Genomic DNA, 6,000 nt, shown 5'->3' on the forward strand with positions numbered 1-6,000 from the left:
TGAATTTTTTAAAGGGTTATTATACAAAATGGTCCATGAGATTTGCATGATCAATAGAAATGGTCCCTGAGATTGAAAATCAATAGAAATGATCACTGAGATTGTCCACCATCCATGATTTTGGTGCTTCCGTTAAAAACGATTTTGGACAATTTTCAAAGCTTTGTAACTCAATCGTTTCTTAACCAAATTCGATTCATAATATATCAAAATGATAAGAAAGTGTAGAATAAGATTATAACTATTTGAAAGCCCAATGGTTGCTTGAGATGGCCGGAAAATAGCCTGAAACGTGACTGGTCCGCGGAAAAACTGGAAAACTAGCCAGAAACTGGGTAAACTTTAAACGTTCATAACTTCTTCAATACTCAACCAAATTGAGTGATTCAAAAATGAAAATAATACTTCTTGACAAGACAAAGAGAATTGTACCTTTTTCGAAGGCTACTCGCCGTGGTTTAGTTGGACAACGGCTCGAAAGTGGCTAATCATTTTCGAGTTAGCCACTTTCGAGCAATTTTTCAGCCAAACCACGGCGAGTTAGCAGTAAAGAAAGATATCATTCTCTTCGTCTCGTCGAGAAGTATGATTTTTGTTTTTGAATAACTCAATTTCGTTGAGTATTGAAGAAGTTATGAACGTTTAAAGTTTACCCAGTTTCTGGCAAGTTTTCCAGTTTTCCCGCAAACAAGTCACATTTCAGTCTATTTTCCGGCCATCTTTAGCAATCATTGGGCTTCCAAATTGTATAATCTTGTTCTACACTTTCTTATCTTCATTTTGATATATTATAGGTCGAATTTGGTTAAGAATCGATTGAGTTACGAAACTTTGAAAATTGCCCAAAGAGTTTTTAACGGAAATACCAAAATCATGGATGGTGGACAATCTTAGAGACCATTTTTATTGATTTTCAATCTCAGAAACCATTTCTATTGATCATGCAAATCTTATAAATCATTTTGTATAATAACCCTCTTTTAAAATAGTTATTAAATCTGTAGACCTGTGAGGATCACTTTTAATGCTCTTTAATGGGCTTGACCCCACAATCGTTTAGACGAAGGCATATGTGAATTGGACGAGAAAGGAACGGACGTTTTAGAAGTTTCTTTAATAAAAATAAATAAAAATAAAAAAATAAAAAATATAGAAGTTGCCTGATGGCAGCGAAGGAAAGGGAAATGAGAGTTTTAGGAGGGAGGAAAAGAGGGGCTCGGCGAATGGGGAGAGGAGAGAGGAATGAGGGTGACTAATCAGGAAGGAAAACAGAGAGGGAAAGGAGGGAGTGGAGAGGCTTGGGATCATAGATCTCGTACCCATTTCTGGTAACCCGACCTGACGGAACAGCAGAACCCGTTGGGTTCCCGATCAAATTCCTGCTATTTCCCGACGAGTTTCATCGAGCCACCACAAGGAAACTCTTCACCGGCCTTCACTCTTCATTTTTTACCCAAGATCGACGGGGTTTTGGCCTCGTATGACGAAGAACGGAACCGTGGGTTCCGGGGACACCATGGCGGTAATCTACCACTCTGGCAACCCTCACCCTCGATGACCACCACCAATAGACTCCTCCCATCCCCAGGAACAAAGCCTAAGTAGTGGTGGAGGCATCGGAGCGAGTATGGAGGTTGAATCGAAGCACACCATTTTCTAGGGTTCCGGCGGGTTCGAGGGAAATTGGGGCCTTTCCAGGGAAAAATTGGATTTGGCCACAGGTATAAAACTTACTCTATTCATTGAGATCTTCATTTCTGTCAATTTTGGTAATTTTTGGAAATAGTTGGCTTTTTCGGCGAACCTGGTCGGCCGACCACCACATGCGGCGGCAGGTGTGGCTGGGCAAGGCCTGTTTGCCGATGCTGTCTTTTTAAGTTGAATTCAATGTTCTAATTTCAAAATTGATAACCGTTTGATATAGTTCGATAGTTGGAACCTAGTATGGTGAAGTACGTTACTTGATCATTTTATGATTCGATGATCCAACTGTTGGATCATCATCAAAATTTAATACGTGAGAGTACATAATATTTGAGGATATTAGAAACTGATGGATCGGGAATCCAACATGCGGATCTTCTCAAATTGGGTTTGTAAGTTCGTAAAATAAAGCATTGAGCAACACGAGAATTGTTGATTGGCGGAGATCCGACCATCGGATCGCGACGAAATTTAAGTATGTTATTTTAGAAGCATAATGTGAACTTTAGAATGTTACGGATCCAAAATCCAATTTGTGGATCTTCCGGATCGAATTTTGTAGAATTGTTGACACGCCCCGACCCTGAGGTCCTAGGGACATCGAGATGGTCACGTGCTGGCCGACACCAGAGGGTGACGAAAGCCATTTAATTTAAACAAAATTGAGAAAATAAACTAAAGTACGTAATATAGGCTAACCACACAAATAAAAGTTCAACTACTAAATATTGAAATTAGGTAAACACACAGCACGTCCAGAGCATAAGTCTAATACAGAGTACAAGCAGAACTAAGAATAGAGAAGTGTTATTACTATTTTACGAAACGCTTTGAGATAACATGCTTACTGAGGCTAGTTTGAATTATTACTATTTTTCCTATAACTCATGTTCTTATAGAATATCTGATGGATGGCGATATGATATTTAGAACATGTTTAGAACACTTCTTTATAGTATAGATGATGGATGACTTTATACTATGAAGTTGATTTTCAATATACGTATGTTCACTGGTTTTGTACTTACCTAGTGGTCCTTTCCGCTACGGGACGTAGGGATAGATCCGGTTCGTCCCGGGCGACGGTTTGGTGTTGGCATAGGGCCTGGAGTGTGTTTTCCTCTAACTGTCTGCTCAGAGACGGGGAGCCGGCAAGGGCCTGAAGTGTATTTTCCTCTGACTGTCTGCTCAGAGACGGAGAGCCGGCATGGGGCCTGAAGTGTTATATCAGACATTCACTAGTGATTATTATTTATGCGATTTATGATTTGAGACATTGCACGACATGCTAGATTTCGGAAAACCTATGTTTCTCATTATACTTGTGTTTTCATAAAACCTGGGGGTTAGTATGTTGATAAATGTTTTACTATTACTGTATATATAAACTTGGTCCACTCACCTTTGTTTTGCGCCCCCTTCAGGACCTAGGAACGAGGAATACGACTTGAGCTACGAGGCGTTCCCCTACCAGTGATTTGTGTTATATTCGCTCCGCTTCGCCACCTATTGTAATAACACTTCTCTATTCTTAGTTCTGCTTGTACTCTGTATTAGACTTATGCTCTGGACGTGCTGTGTGTTTACCTAATTTCAATATTTAGTAGTTGAACTTTTATTTGTGTGGTTAGCCTATATTACGTACTTTAGTTTATTTTCTCAATTTTGTTTAAATTAAATGGCTTTCGTCACCCTCTGGGTGTCGGCCAGCACGTGACCATCTCGATGTCCCTAGGACCTCGGGGTCGGGGCGTGTCAACAATTCTACAAAATTCGATCCGGAAGATCCACAAATTGGATTTTGGATCCGTAACATTCTAAAGTTCACATTATGCTTCTAAAATAACATACTTAAATTTCGTCGCGATCCGATGGTCGGATCTCCGCCAATCAACAATTCTCGTGTTGCTCAATGCTTTATTTTACGAACTTACAAACCCAATTTGAGAAGATCCGCATGTTGGATTCCCGATCCATCAGTTTCTAATATCCTCAAATATTATGTGCTCTCACGTATTAAATTTTGATGATGATCCAACAGTTGGATCATCGAATCATAAAATGATCAAGTAACGTACTTCACCATACTAGGTTCAAACTATCGAACTATACTAGGGTCCCCGCACGAAAACTCAAAAAGTCAACGGTCAAAGTCAACATTGACCGTTGACTAGTCAAAGTCAAAAGTCAACGTTGACCGTTGAACCAGCCAATGGTCAACGGGTCAAAGTCAACAGGTCAGAGTCAACGGGTCCACGGGTCACGGGTCAGGGCTTTAGGGTTTTGGGCTAGGTTTTTAAGTGGGTTGGGTTTGGGTAAAAACAGAAAATGGGTTTGGGTTTTTGAACCTCACGGCCCAAGGCCTAATTAAAAAGGGGAAATGGGTTTGGGCTGCAACCAAGGCCCTAAGGCCTTTTGGGTTTTTGAATGAAACAAAATAAAAATAAAAAGGAAAAGGTTTTGGGTTTTGGGCCAGAGACCAAACAGGCCTAAGGCCCGTGTGAGGGTGGAGAATGGCCCGAAGGCCTGGGTGCGCCGGAGAAGGACGCCGGAGCTTCCATAGCTCCGGCCAACGCCAAACCTACAACCTAGACCCCGATCTAGGTACCAAAATGAAGCACTAGCCGAGATGAGTAGTTTTATACCTTGGGTTCGCCGTGAAAGGGCTTGTGGTGGCCGGAAAAACCTTCGAACCTCACCCAACTCGCCGGAAATTTGGGTGTGCACTCACCCGTGCCAAAAACACTCCAAAACCTTGGAAATCAAGAACCCAAACTCAATAACCACATCTAGGCAAAGTCTAACATAAGAAAAGAAGAAGGAAAAGGGCTTACCCAACCGGAAAAATCACAAAACTCGCCGGAGGTGTTCGTATCCTCCCGGCGCCGTGAGCAAGGGAGAGAGAGAGAGAGAGATGCAGTTAAATGGCAACGATGGTGACTCTCCTTGAGTTGGTGCCACTGTGGGTGTGTGTGTGTGTCTTTCACGGGGAAGAAGAAGAGAGAAATGGGGGAGTTTCGAAAGAGGGATGAAAAGGGTGCAGACAAACAAAAGAAAAGAAAGGAAAAGAAGAAAAAGAAAAAGAAGAAAGAAGAAAGGAGGGACACGGCAGGGGGGGACAAAAGAGAAAAAGGGAAGTGGGTTAGGGTGCTGCCACGTGGCAGCCTAGGGATATAGTAATAATTTAAATTTTCAGATCTTGATTGTGTGACAAAATGAGGACTAAAGTGATAATTCTATAAATTTTTAGGGAGAACTACAGAATTATCCTTATAAGCGGGTGTAACAATTGTGGACCCTACCTTTGAGCGAGAGTTGACTTTTGATCAACATGTCTCGAAACGTTCTAAATACTAAAATTAGTACTACCGGAGACTAAGTGAAGTCTAGTGGCCTACATTGGTTAGAGAGTGACTTGAATATATGTGATATGGTTATTACCTTAATTTCTTATATTAATATCATTTGTGAATATGACTTGGTATTATAAATGTGATTTCTATTGAAATATGATTTTTGTATATTTAGCCATAGACTTATGTTTATTAAACATGATTTGGCTTGTCTACTAATGATGATTGGGATATATGTGTTTAATTATCTTTTAGTAAGGTGAATGTTAAGTATGATAAATGTTATGACTATGTGATCGTAGTATTATGTAGAACTTTTATGCTTGTATGACAAGATAATTAGTAGTCATGAGAAGTTGATAGAGAATGTGCCTATATTGTAAATCATAGGGATTGAGGTAAGGGTAGATTGTGTGTTGAATTGACTGCACCATGTAGCAGAGGTACATGGATGGTTCTGCTTAGTATATCCGCGATGGGGGACCATACATATTTCAGGGATGATCATGCTTGGTATATCCGCGATGGGTGATCATTGCTTCCACGATTAGACTATGCTTATGGTTTTGGTTGGGGTGACTCACTCGAGATTTTTCTACGATTCGATTATGATTTCATAAAGTATGAATTTAGAAGATATGGATATGATTGTTATTATTTTGATCAAATTAGTTAATTAATGTGGCTAAAGAATGGTATTAAGCTTTGTCGGTTCTTTGACAACCGGACTTTGTCCCAAAACCAACCTACGTTTTTGGAACTAGATCCAAAAGCCCTTAACTTGTTTTCTAGTCTTCATGAGCTGGGTTGAATCTCGATGGGCTTTTTATATTTTTATTTCTGTAAATTGCCTTCATCCAAGCAAAAGAGGAGGGCCTGAATTTGTGTAGAATCTGACTCGAAGAGAGATAAAATGGGAGATGAAGGCTTGTTAGAGTTATGT

This window comes from Pyrus communis, chromosome 7 (assembly GCF_041283825.1).
Source record: "Pyrus communis isolate YQ-2024b chromosome 7, ASM4128382v1, whole genome shotgun sequence".
Classification (NCBI taxonomy): Eukaryota; Viridiplantae; Streptophyta; class Magnoliopsida; order Rosales; family Rosaceae; genus Pyrus; species Pyrus communis.